This window comes from Capricornis sumatraensis, chromosome 15 (genome assembly GCF_032405125.1).
Source record: "Capricornis sumatraensis isolate serow.1 chromosome 15, serow.2, whole genome shotgun sequence".
In the NCBI taxonomy this organism is placed as follows: Eukaryota; Metazoa; Chordata; class Mammalia; order Artiodactyla; family Bovidae; genus Capricornis; species Capricornis sumatraensis.
In genome coordinates, this window is record NC_091083.1 from 45,208,359 (window position 1) to 45,222,015 (window position 13,657).

Genomic DNA, 13,657 nt, shown 5'->3' on the forward strand with positions numbered 1-13,657 from the left:
CCTGGAGCCAAAATTTATAAACTTTAATTTGGGGTTTTGGGGAAGAAAGTTAATTAAGTTTTCTCTTTTATAATTCTGGGGGTAAAACATAATATATCCATTCAAATAACTTAAAAGTAGTTATAGTCGCATCAGAAAACATAGGTAAGAGCACAGAGGGGCTCTTAAAGGGGCCATGTTTGGGACAGTGTGAGCAGATATCATCCACCCGAGTGTTGACAAGGATGCGTTATAACACAGTGAACAAGCAAACAAACTCCACATCCCGTTTCATTGTAAGTAGGAACCAAGGCAGAAGGGAAGATTCCTCTTTACAAAAAAATGGCTACTTAGAAATGCAAAAGAATAAGAAACTAGAAAGTCACCTTTTGCAACCACCATGGTGATAACAAACTCAGGCAAAGATCAGCGATGAATCTGCCACCCAAGATGGAGAGAAGTAAGGGGAAGGGGCCATAGCTACAGGGATTGCTTGTTAATTAATTACAACCAGAACACACGGGACAAACTGACACCACGTGCCTCTGATGCGACCTCACTGCAAGGACATGGCACCCCTTGTATACCGTGTTCCCGCCCCAAATGTGTGAAATGTTCGTGAGGAACAATTAGACAAGTCCATGTTACGGGGTGCTGCTTCCCAGGTGATGTTCGTGGTAAAGAACCCCTCTGCCAATGCAGGATACATAAAAGACGTGAGTTCAATCCCTGGGTCGGGAAGATCCCCTGGAGGAGGGCATGGCAACCCATTCCAGTATTCTTGCCTGGAGAACCCGCATGGACAGAGGAGCCTAGTGGGCTACAGTCCATGGGGTCACAAAGAGTCGGATACAACTGAACTGGCTGAGCATACACACAAGCATATTACGGGGCATTCTCTAAGACCACTTCAAAATATCAGTGCTGTAGATTTCAAGGAAAATAATACTGATGAACCTATTTGCAGGGCAGGAATAAAGACACAGACGTTGAGAATGCACTTGTGGACAGAGAGAGGGAAGGAGAGGGTGGGACAGATTGAGAGTGACGCTGATGTATACACACTGCCATGTGTAACGTAGATCGCTAGTGGGAAGGCGGACGGATTGAGAGAGTGGCGCTGATGTATACACACTGCCATGTGTAACGTAGATAGCTAGTGGGAAGGCACTATGTGGCACAGGGAGCTCCGCTTGGAGCTCTGTGACAACAGAGGGGTGGGATGGGGCGTCAGAGGGAGGTCCAAGAGGGAGGGGATATATGTACACATATAGCCAGTTCACGCTGCTGTGCATCTTGTTGTACAGCAGAACCTAACGCAACATTGCAAAGCAATTATACTCCAATTTAAAAATTGATAAAAATTTAAATATCAGTGCTGTGAAAAATGGGGTAGAGCAGGAAATGGTTCTCATGAAAGGAAATTTAGGAAGCATGATGATAAAGGCAAGATGTGTTTCTGTGTTGTCTCTTGGATTTAAAATAATACCAGGGACTTCCCTGGTGGTTCAGTGGCTAAGACTCCATACTCCCACTGCAGGGAACCTGGGTTCATATCCTGGTCAGGGTACTAGATTTCACATGCCACAACCAAGACCTGGTACAGCTAAATAAACAAACAAACAATAAAATAAGGCCATAAAGGATGCTCTTAGGGCAGCTGGAGGTTGGAATATGGACTGTGTCTTGGAGGAACCAGCACTGTGTTTCCTGAGAAAGAGTGTTGTCCTGCTGTCTATGCAGGAGCCCAAGGTGGGGTTGTTGGGGTGCAGGAAGCAGTAGTCACGGGCGCAGAAGGTGATGTGCCATGGATGATGCTGGCCTGACCCACACCTCTCCTCCACTCACCCCATCTTCCCTCCAACCTGCACTACCCACCTTTCAGCCACCCCAACCTGCCTCCTTTTCCAGCTTCCTTACATGGGCAGAAGTTTCACTCAGTGTCCTGACCCCCTAAGAGGTGGGGACACCTGGCACCTTGTCCATCTGCACAGGCTGTGGGTCCTGGGCTCCCTCTCGTTCTCTCTGTGGCCCCAGTTGTGTGCTTTGTGTTTTTAGGAAGCAGCACCTGGGCCAGGATGTGCATTCACCAATGGGTGGCTGAATTAAAACCCCACATCCCTGGGGGCTCAGATTTAATAGCTGCTCTTAATGAAGTTCCTGCCTTTCCTGGGACTAGTCCATTTTTCTTAATCTGTGCTCTCTGTTTATATAAATAGAAATAGATGGCTCTGCTTTATAGGCTGATATTTAATCTCCTGGGCTTCTCTGGTAGCTCAGTCAGTAAGAATCCTCCTGCAATGCAAGAGGCCAGGGTTGGATCCCTAGGTTGGGGATCCCTGGAGGAGGGCATGGCAACCCACTCCAGTATTCTTGTCTGGAGAATCCCCATGAACAGTGGAGCCTGGTGGGCTACAGTCCATAGGGTTGCAAAGAGTCAGACACAACTTAGTGACTAAACCACCATTTAATAATAAAATAAACCAAAGACCCACATATCTCAAGACTTACATATCATTTCATACTGTTCACTGGTTCTTTTCATGAATGTCCATTTTATTTCTTAGTTCACTGTCAGCTCTAGAATTCAGGTAAGGATACAAAAATATCAAGTGGAAACAGGTTAATAAAGAGGCTAGGAGAGAGGTGTTTTAAATTCACTTGAAAACATATTGAAGAGAGGAGTAAGGAAGAATATACTATCCCCAAACAAAAGCGAACAGAAAAATACTGGGTGACAATTCAGATAAAACTTAACAAAATAGGTGGCGGGGCGGTTGCAGGGCCTCCCAGCAGGGCTCAGCAGGACGGGAGCCTGCAGAATGACACATCTCACATGTCATTCGAGGAGCTGTTGGAACTGCAGAGCCAAGTGGGGACTAAAGCCTACAAGCAACTGGTAACAGGAAGCAGCACTAAGAAGCAGAGTTGTAGACTACCTGTCCAAAAAGCATGTGTTGCAGATAAGCACAGCCCTCTGGAAATGTCGGCCAAGGTCCGGGTGCCATTTTTGCATCAGGTTGTCCCCATCAGTAAGAAGGTAGCCCGGGACCCCCGCTTTGATGATCTGTCAGGGGAGTATAATCCTGAGGTGTTCGATAAAAACATATCCATTCCTAGATGACATCCGAGCCAGAGAGAAAGAGCTGGTGAAAAAGCAGCTGAAGAAGTGCCGTTCAGGGGAGGAGCATGAGAAACTACAGCACCTGCTTCAGAGAATGGAGCAGCAAGAAATGGCCCAGAAGGAACGGAAGCGGCAGCAGGAGCTGTGCCTGGCCCTGAAGCAGGAGCGGCGGGCTCAGGCCCAGCAGGGCCATCGGCCATACTTCCTGAAGAAATCTGAGCAGCGCCAGTTGGTCCTGGCTGAGAAGTTTAAGGAGCTGAAACGAAGCAAGAAGCTAGAGAGCTTCTTGAGTCGAAAGAGGCGCCGAAATGCAGGCAAGGACAGACGACATCTCCCTTTGAGCAAAGAGTAGTAAGCATCCGTGCTCAGCTCTGCTGCTGCCCCAGTGAGAAGTGCATCTGTGGGGACACCTTTGGGCTTGGCCTGTTCTTGTTCTTTCCCATTCAACGGTAAGGTCACAGCTGCCTTGGAACCCGCCTGGCCCAGAGATGACTGGAAGCCTCTTGGACTGCCTAAGAGCTGAAAAGGAAGAGCAGCTGAGCCTTCTGCCATGCTGCACTTTGTCTGCTTGGATCTGGGTCATTGTCCTCGTGTCCTCCTCCCATCCTTGCCTTAATGATTCTGATACAGAAGGAAAAGAACCTTGAGGCTGGTTGAAGGCCAGAGTCTGAGTGGCTCCCAGGACTGCGACTTCATGCAGGAACCAGTTCATAAACACTCCCGTGTCTCATCTTTTTATCCTGCTGCTTTTGTAGGTGGCCTAGAACTACCGTTTCAGGGGCCATATGTGGGTAGACAGTAAACCTAAACCTCCTACAAAGTGGGAGGTCAGATCAGAGGCCCTTCCTCCTTCAGGCCAACAGATGACACCATCATTCAAAGACGGACCAATCCCACAACTCATCTTCTTAGGTTTGGTTTTAGATGCAAGGGGAGGTAGGAGGTGGGAACAGAAAGTGTCCCTGGTGATAGGTAAGCGCAGCTGGTTCTCAGTACTGTTTGGGTGGAGAATTCATGCTGCCTGTGGACTGGAGTATCTTCACGCTACAGTTCAGTTTAAAGTGGTCTCTGGTTGGGAGTACCTCCAGGTATACCTGGCAGAAGCAAATGCATTCCTCTCTTTTTTAAAAATATCTACTTATTTTGGTTGTTCTGGGTCTTAGTTGCGGTTCACAGGGTCTTTGTTTCAGCGTGCAGATTCTTTAGTTGCAATATGCAGAATCTAGTTTCCTGGTCAGGTTGAACTTGGGAGAATGGAGTCTTAGCCCCTGGATCACCAGGGAATTCCCAAAATGCATTTCTCTCTTGAGGATTGTACTTTAAACCCAAGCTTCAAGGAATTCCTTCAGATAAAATTTCAAGGCATATGAGCTCATAGTGAAAACAAGCACAAAAGGAAAAAACAAAAAGGATAAGCAAGAGTCATTAGGAACAACAGGCAACAGAATCAGACCAGCAAAGTCTGAGATGTTGGAAATGTAAAATACAAAAATATAAAATGTCTTATTTATGTTTAAAGAAGAGCTATGACTGATGAAAACATGTATCAGGACAAAAAAAAAAAAACTTAATAAAATACCCACAGGCCCTGTAGATGGAAAATTGCTCTATTCCACTGAATGACTTAAGTTAAAACTATGAAGATATTTATCAGCAGTTGTCACTCACAGCCTGCAGCCAAATCTGGCCCATGGCCCTTCTTAGTACATCCCATGAGAAATGAATGAATATAAGAAACAAAAGGAGACTATCTTGTGACATATGAAAATTATACTGAAACTTATGTCCATAAATGCAATTTTATTAGGACACTGCCAGGCACACTCTTTGAATGCCGTCTGGGCTGTGTCTGTGCTGCAAAGCCTGGAATGTTTCCTCTCTGGCCCTTAAAGAAAAAGCGTGTAGCTACATGCTCCAGTTCACAGAGGAGGAAACAGGCAGAGAGAAATTTAGAAACCTGCCCAGGGTCACACAGCTACTAAGAGAAGAGCCAAGATTTAAACCCAGGCTGTCTTCTCTTAATCCACTGATGCTATTGCCTCTGAATGATGCCAGCTGGATCAAAGATACGACAGTGCAGCCAGCCAGGAGGGCGCGGTGTCACAGGAGGCCAACGGAGTCAGCGAGGCCTGGCCATGGCGGCAGTGAGGGGCTGAGTCCAGAGCTGGACCCTCATTTGCCTCCCTTTCCTGGCAATCAGGGGCAGAGGTGGGGCCGGGGGTCTGTCAGTGGTTGTTGAGGATGGTTTAGGGAAGTCTGTTTTTTTGGCAATTTTCACTTGGAAGTTTACTCAAATACAAAGCACTCATTCTCAACTGAGCATAGATTTTGCTTTTCAGGGCATTTTTGGCCATAGCCTGAGATGTTTCTGATCATCACAACTGAAGGGGCTGCTACTGAGATTTGAGGAATGGAGTCCAGTAATGTGGGTCATCATGCCTCAGGCATAGCAGGGCCCCCACAGCCAAGAAATTCAAATGCCAACAGCCCCAAAGTGCCAACAGCCCCAAATGCCAACAGCACTGGAAAACTTGATATCCAGTCCTGGAAAATGTGCTTGGGGTACATTTGGAAGTAGTTTTGGAAGTGACCACTGATTTCTTTACATCCCCCATAGACATCAATCCTGGTGGGCACCCCTACAGGTGTCCTTTCAGACACTTAGTGCATAGCTGAAAATTTTAAAGTATGTTTTATACTCGTGAAACTGTTCTTAGATTTCTGCCTACACCCATTTTGTTCAATGCCCAGGTGACTTTTCCAGAATTTCCAAAATGTTTACTCTGTTTTCTGAACTATCTCTTATTCTTGTGCACTCAGGTACAGAATCTAACTAACCTGGACATTCTCTTTAAATATTCTCTCCTTAACATCTTATAAACTTTGTTTTCCTTTTCAGATTGTTTCTACATTCTGGCTATTGTACATAGTGCTGCAATGGAACATTGGGGTACATGTGTCTTTCTGAATGATGGTTTTCTCAGGGTATATGCCCAGGAGTAGGATTTCTGGATCATATGGGAACTCTATGCTTAGTTTTTTAAAGGCATCTCCATACTAATCTCCATAGTGGTTGTATCAACTTACATTGTCACCAATAGTGTAGAGGGGTTCCCTTTTCTCCACACCCTTTCTAGGATTTTTGTTTGTAGATTTTTTGATGATGGCTGTTCTGACCTGTGTGAGGTGATACTTCATTGTAGTTTTGATTTGCATTTCTCTAATGAATAGTAAGGTCGAGCATATTTTCATTCTTCAATCATGGGAGTGGACATTTACCATTGCTCATCTGGTTTCTTTGTTAGGCCTCCTTGAGTACAGGGCTATGGTGGGCTCTGGACAGGGTAGGGGTGGTGAGGGGAGGGAGATGCCTGGAAAGTCAGGGATTTGGGAGGGTGTATGACACGGAATAAGGTGTAGATAACTAAAACTGCCAAAGGGAAGCAATATATTGTAAGTGGATTTCACTGAAAATACTGATTCTTTCCCAAGCTCCAGTGAACAAACCATTAGTTTTCCCAGGAAAATGGTCTTTAGGAAATAGATTTCTTGATTTATCTCGATGAGAGCTGTCATTGCTTTAAGATTAAAAATCATAATAAAAAAATTGAGAAACAGAGAGACAGAGAGAACAAGGTAAGGACCACTTCTGTGTTACCGCAAAACTCTGTCAAAAGAAACTATAGGAGGGAGGGATGTGGGGAGACATCCTTTGCCCCAAGCAGTCAATGACATGTTTGTTTGTCAGAAATGACAACTGATACCACATATTCTTTGATGATCTTTAACTTGAAATGTTTCACGGACAGGTCACAGATAGTTTGGATTACCTTCTTGAAGTCGAAATTGAGCGGACAAAGTGCAAGAAAATTTCAGGGAGAACTGAAAACTGTTTAGCACAAGAGGATCCCCAAATGCAGAAGGTAGGTGCTGAGACAGCCTTCAGCAATCTTGAATTATCTTGCTTGAAATCACTCATTAGCCTCCAGATTCTTCTTATCTCTCATCATCTTCTTATCTCTGCCCTTACAGGGCTCTTAGAGATTCCCCATTTCAGATCTCCTATAGGTTTTGAGCTTATCTGTTTTCTTTATTGAGTCTTAGAAAGGAAGAAAGGGTAACTATCTGATCTCCTTGGGGAAAAGTTTTAAAACCTGATATTATCTTAAATAGTTATAGGCCAGGTTCACGGGAGGTAGGAAATTTAAAAATTTTCCAAAGTATTAAGTAGCTGAAAATCAACTTCAGAAGAAAAAAACAAAATCAGCTATAACTACCCTTATGGAAAATTTACTGCTGTCAACTTATTGTTATATTTCCTAGTTTTTTCTATATTTTATATTTGTGTTTTTGTGTACTAGGGAATTCCACTGCATACTGTATACTGCATGCATACTGCATACTGCACTGCATACTGCATACAAAAATTTAGATTTTTACTTAATAATAAAGTCTAAGAATTTCTGAAACTGTATAGTTATTTGAGGGCAGTATCACTGCAGACAGAGACTGCAGCCATGAAATTAAAAGATGCTTTCTTCTTGGGAGAAAAGCGATGACAAACTTAGCGTATTAAAAAGCAGATCACTCTGCTGACAAAGGTCCGTCTAGTCAAAGCTATGGTTTTTCCAGTAGTCATGTACAGATTTGAGAGCTGGACCATAAAGAAGGCCGAAAAAAATGATGCTTTCAAACTGTGGTGCTGCAGAAGACTCTTGAGAGTCCCTTGAACTGCAAGGAGATCCAACCAGTCCATCCTAAAGGAAATCAATTCTGACTATTCATTGGAAGGACTGATGCTGAAGCTGAAGATCCAATACTTTGACTGCCTGAAGTGAAGAGCCGACTTATTGGAAAAGACCTTGACACTGGGAAAGATTGAAGGTGGGAGGAGAAGGGGATGACAGAGGATGAGATGGTTGGATGGCATCACCGACTCAATGGACATGAGTCTGAGAAAGCTCTGGGAGATAGTGAAGGACAGAGAAGCCTAGGACGCTGCAGGCTATGGGGTCACAAAGAGTCGGGCACAAATTAGAGACTGAACAACTAGAACAACTAATATGTTCCCCAGCACTGCCAGAAACCAGCTCAATTCATCCTGATCCCCTGCAACCTGGATGCCCCCTCAGTCTGGACTCAGTTCCTCCATGGCCAGTTTGGGTTCCTGGTTGCTTGGTCCTTTGTCCCCCTCAACCTGGCCCCTTAGTCTTTGTATCTTACACAACTTCAGATCTACTGAGTGCCACGTTGATGTAATGGAGGTTTTCTCACTTTATATTTTTATTCTGATTGAATAAAGATTTTAGGCAAGAAGAGGGACAGAGTGATCTCATCCAGGTCAGAAGCTGGGAGCACCGCTCCTTCTGCAGGCCCTGTGTCTCCTCCCAGCTCCCCAGCTGCAAGCTTTTCCTGGTGGGACCTGGCCAGATTCTGATCCCCTTTCCAAAGCCTGTAGGACCCCGAGTATTGGTTCCGCCTCCCCTGGGAAGGACCCGCTGGGCCTCCAAGGGCTGCAGGAAGTCTGCGTGGGTGGTGGTGGTGGGGAGTCTAGAGCTGGACAGGAGGATTTCTCCAGGCTAATTCATCCTGGGCTCCAACACTTGCTCTCCTGGAGCAAATGGAGCCCTGACTGTGATACCCTCATATCACAGGGACATGAACCGAAGTGGCACTCATCTCAGTTGCAAACCTGTCTCCTCAGCCATCAGGTCAACTGTTCAGGGGCCTGTAGGGGCATGACTGGCCCCTCCTTAAGCCAAATCTTGACACCCGGAAATAGGAGCTTCTGGTTTTCTTTTCTTTTTTTTCTTGCTTATGAGTTATTATTCTTTTTAATCTCTTCCAGGCATTTTATTGCACCTTTATTGTGGCATCCAAACCCTGGAAATTTGAACTCAAGATGCTAAAGAAAGAATGCAGTCCTATCTAATGGTCAGCTAGCCTCTCTGCCGCTCTCATGTGCATTTCAAGAAGTGAAGATACTTGTAAAACACTTAAATAAGACATCTGACCTCTCGACTTCCCTTTTGTAGCCTGCTTTCTTTTTGTGCATTCTCCAGGCACGAAGGCTATGGATGCGGTGCTGGTAGGGTAGTATCTTCCGCTTAGTCAGTGCATTTACCTGCGGGGACAGTCTGCTCCCAGTGAATGGAAGAGAATGTGAACCTGTTACCATATTTCACCGAGCTCTGGGCACAAATTACTTTCCACTGACAGCTCTTTGTGTGGAACTAACAGGAAGCCCCACTCCTCCATTGCTTCAGGTGGGGAGTTTCTGCAAGGCCCTGAGGATGCATTGAGAATGTCTGTCCACGGATTTCCACGGAAAGCTCCCTCCCAGGGCTGCAGAAGGCACAGCGTCTTGGCTTCAGACACAGTTTTAACCCCTCCCGATCCAACCTGGGAGGTAGTTGGGTGATTGGGAGACTTGTGTTTTGCTTTCAGTTCTGAATCGAGGCAGGGAAATGCGACTGATGGTGCAGGAAGAGAAAGCTGCATTTGGGCATGTGCCTGCACATGTGTGTGCGTACTCGTGTGTGTGCTCTCAGAGTGGGGCTATGATCTAATGCCTTATGACTGATCACCTACTCTCGGTGCTTCAAGCAGCTTATCTGTTTTGCTGTGGCGTCTGTGGGTCAGGGGTCTGGGGTGGTTTGGTTGGTGTCACTGCTCCTGAGGTCACTCTCAGGCTCTCACGGCACTGCCCTGGTCTGAAGGTGAGCCTGGCTCCGGGGAGCCCGCTCCCCAGGCGGCTTGCCCTTGTGGCTACTGGCTGGTGTTGGCTGTGGGCACGTGGTCTCTGCTGTCCTCTGTGGGGGTCTGTCTGCACAGCCGCTGTGTGCTGGGTGAGGCGGACATCTTCCCCCAGACAGAGTGTCCGAAAGTCCGGGTTGGAAGCCATAGCACTCTCGGTGGCCCAGCGTCGGAGGTAACACACCGTCCCCTCTCTGGGTTGTTGGCCACCTTGATTAACTTCAGTTCAGTGTGGGAGAGAGGGCTGCAAGGTGTGGCGACTGGGAGACGCCAATCAGGGGAGGCTCCCGCCGTGTGTGTGTGTGTGTGTGTCTGTTTGTCTGTCTCTCTGTCTGTGTATCTGTGCATAGGGCTGGGCTGAGATGGTGAAGTAAATTAACAAACGAAAAAGAAGCACTTTCCAGAACATAGTGGTGGACATGACAGCCCTGGAGGGCAGGTCAGGGCCAGCCAGGTAAGTGTGAGCAAGCACACAGGAGCAAGTGGGTACCTACCTGACTGCCGGGTGAATCTCCTGGGACTTCTCCTGCAGAACCTGCGGTGGGCACTTGTGTGGGGCAGACTGGCCGGTGGGGGATCTGAAGCTCCTGAGAGGAGCCTGCAGCCATTGCAGGGCTTGGGAGAGAAACACCTCAGTTCTTTTTTTTAGTAAAGTACTGTGTAACTGACATACAACACTGTTAGTTCCAAGTGTAGAACTTACAGTGATGTAATATTTCTCTACGTTACAAAGTGATAGCCACCATAACTCTAGTTACCATCTGTTATCCTCCAAAGGTGTTAACAACATTATTGACTGTGTTTCCGTGCTGGACGGTTCAGCTTCGTGATTCATTCATACCTAGAAGGTTGTCCCTCTTTATCTGTCATACCCATTTCACTGCTCGTCAGCATATGTCATCAAGGATTTGGGAGAGGGGGCGAAGACTCACAAATGCATTTCCCAGCAGAACATGTTGCTTTCCAGGGCTGACTAGAGCAAGAGGAACCCAGAGTCCAAATCCCAGGGTGACTCTAGGCCTCTGGGGGTCTGGGGACCAGGAGGGGAGATGCAGCCTAGGGAGCAGACTGAGGCCAAGGAGGCCCCACAGCTGGTCCTGCCCATCACTTGACAGCCCCGCCCCCACCTCTGTTTCCATGGGTGAGGTCCAGGGAATCTGCAGAGGTGAGGTCTCCACTTGCTTGTTCCTTTGTGTTCAATCTTTATTTATTCAACCCTGAATATTCATTGGAAGGACTGGTGCTGAGGCTGATGCTCCAATATCTTGGCCACCTGATGCAGAGAGCTGACTCATTGGAAAAGACCCTGATGCTGGGGAAGATTGAGGGCAGGAAGAGAAGGGAGGCAACAGAGGATGAGATGGTTGGATGGCATCACCGATTCAGTGGAGATGAGTTCGAGCAAACTCCGGGACACAGGTCAGGGAAGCGTGGCATGCTGCAGTCCGTGGGGTGACAAAGATTCGGACATGACACTGAGCGACTGAACTACAGCAAGGGCTCTGCCTGGACCCTGACACCTGGGAAAGCTGAGGAAAGTGTCGAAATGTTTCCTGGCAGATGAGAAAGTGGCCACAGAGCAAAGCGCAGGATCCGGAGGTAGCGCGTTGGCCACCGATGCTGTATTTCCCTCCATGGCCCTCTCAGGGCCCGGCCGTCAGCCTTGGTGATGGCTCCTCGGGCCAGCAGGTTAGCAGCTGGGAAGGCAGAGACCACGCTATAGTCTTGTTTCTGAGCTGTGGGTAAGGCTTGGGGCTCAGCGACCTCGCCTCTACTGGGGTGATGGGGTTGTTGCCCAGGGAGGGACAGCTGGGCCAGAAACCCACTTCCATGATTCCTCAGCACACAGATTCCAGAAGGAGGAAGGGGCCAGGTCGTGCCATCCCAGGCGAGGTGCACGGGGCCAGGGAGGGAGCTCCTCCCGCCACGACGGGTCCCTCCACCCACACCTGGGATCACGAAGCCAAGCACCTGCAGAGGTCCTCCCTTCTGGACAGGTGGGCCCGGTGGGGCCAGGCAAAGGCAGGCCTTGCAGCCACCTGTGGAGGCAGGACAACTGACACAGCCCCACTCCCATGGGCTGACAGCAGCAGCGTCATCCAGGCAGAAACACCGAAACCTTCAGTACTTACAGTGGGAATTTCTAATAATGTACTTTCACAGCCTTGAGAAATTTCATAGAAATAGCACCTGGAAAAACAGCATATATCAAGAAACTGTGTTGATGATTATTTTCCATGTTTTTCTTAAAATAATAGCCCTGTTACGGACCCCAAGGCCAGATGCAGAAGGGAGTATGACTGGGATCATGAAAGCATGGACCTTGGAACACTGGGTCAGCGTCAGGCATGAACACTGCCTATGCACTTGCTAATTGTTTCCAAAAATTTCCCAGAAGGGAACGGCCCAGGGTAAAAACAAGGAGATCTGGACTATGTCAATGCAGTGTCTTAGGAAAGAGAGATCAAAGAAAGTCTGTAGTCAGCAATCGGGAATAAAAGCTGGACTCCGAGTGGACTCTGCACCTCAGTCCCATAGAGGCAGCAGGTCCCCTGACACTGCAACAGATTTCATGCTCTGGTTTCCATCTCGTTGCTCGCTCCCAGACCTTTAGGGCAACAGGTAGCCCCTGCCACTGCCCCAAGGGGTGAGCTCCTGAAGTACCGGCAGCTTCCCCACTTTGGAGCAACCCCAGGGAGACCCTTCCCAGGAGCTGCTTGAGGGGAACAGTGAGGTCGATTCCTTGGAAACATGATGGGGATCACAGTGCCTAAAGGACCCTGAAAGCTTCCTTTGATGGAAGAGCCAGGAGTCAGCAAAGGCCTTGGAAGGAGCAGAAGGAGCGGTCGGGGTGGGAAGGGTCACAGACAGCAGGGTCTGTGACCAGGTAGCAGGGGGACAAGCACAGCTGTGCCTACGCTGAGCAGTGCCCGCCAACAGTGAGGATGCCTGCAGCCGGGCTCCCCTCGGCCCTGCCTGAGTCCCGGGCTGGAAAGCCAGCCAGCCCTGGGCGGAGGACACTTACATGCTGAAGAGTTCTCACACCGCAAGACTGGCCCCTTCCCCAGGAAAGTCTGCCACACACATGGGAGCAGGTAACACGGGGCTTTCCCTGGGGCTCAGCGGGAAAGAATCTGTCTGCCATGCCAGGAGCCACGGGTGACACGGGTTTGATCCCTGGGTCAGGAAGATTCCCTGAAGGAGGGCATGGCAACCCACTCCAGGATCCTTGCCTGGTGAATCCCAAGGACAGAGGAGCCTGGTGGGCTACAGTCCATGGGGTCACAAAGAGTTAGACACAATTGAAATGACTGAGCACGCATGTTCACTCAAGCCACACAGGGAGGAAGGGAGGGAGGGAGAAGGACCACACGACTGCTACCTAGAGTCCCAAGGCAACCACAGGCTTCTCCAGCAAACCTACCTCTGAAGGGCTGCCTGGGGCCGGGATACTGAAGCCAGAGGCACAGCCTAGATGCACCTGTGCAGGCTGTTCCACCTGTGGTGGCTCGGGTGTGTGAAGGGGAGAGACCCATCCTCAGGCCCAGCCGGCTGCCCTGCTGGAAGGACAGCCCCAGCTGCCCAGCCCTCATCCTCTGGAACCAGGCTGCACAAGGCTGCTTGCAATGCTGATGTTTAATGACCAGTTCTATGGGGTGACATGGACAAGAGGCGTGTCCACATGGCCTGGGTGTGACACACAGGCAGGTGCTCAACCAGAGAACAGAGCCAGAGCTGCTCGGACACCGAAGGGACATGGCAGGGTGGCAGGGATGCCCCCCAGGTGGGGGTGTGGTC

General features: G+C 48.5%; 1 pseudogene; it reads left to right on the top strand.

The window, feature by feature from the left end:
• Nucleotides 1-411: 411 nt before the first annotated feature.
• Nucleotides 412-3,455, top strand: LOC138091107 (ribosomal RNA processing protein 36 homolog; annotated as a pseudogene).
• Nucleotides 3,456-13,657: the final 10,202 nt, after the last annotated feature.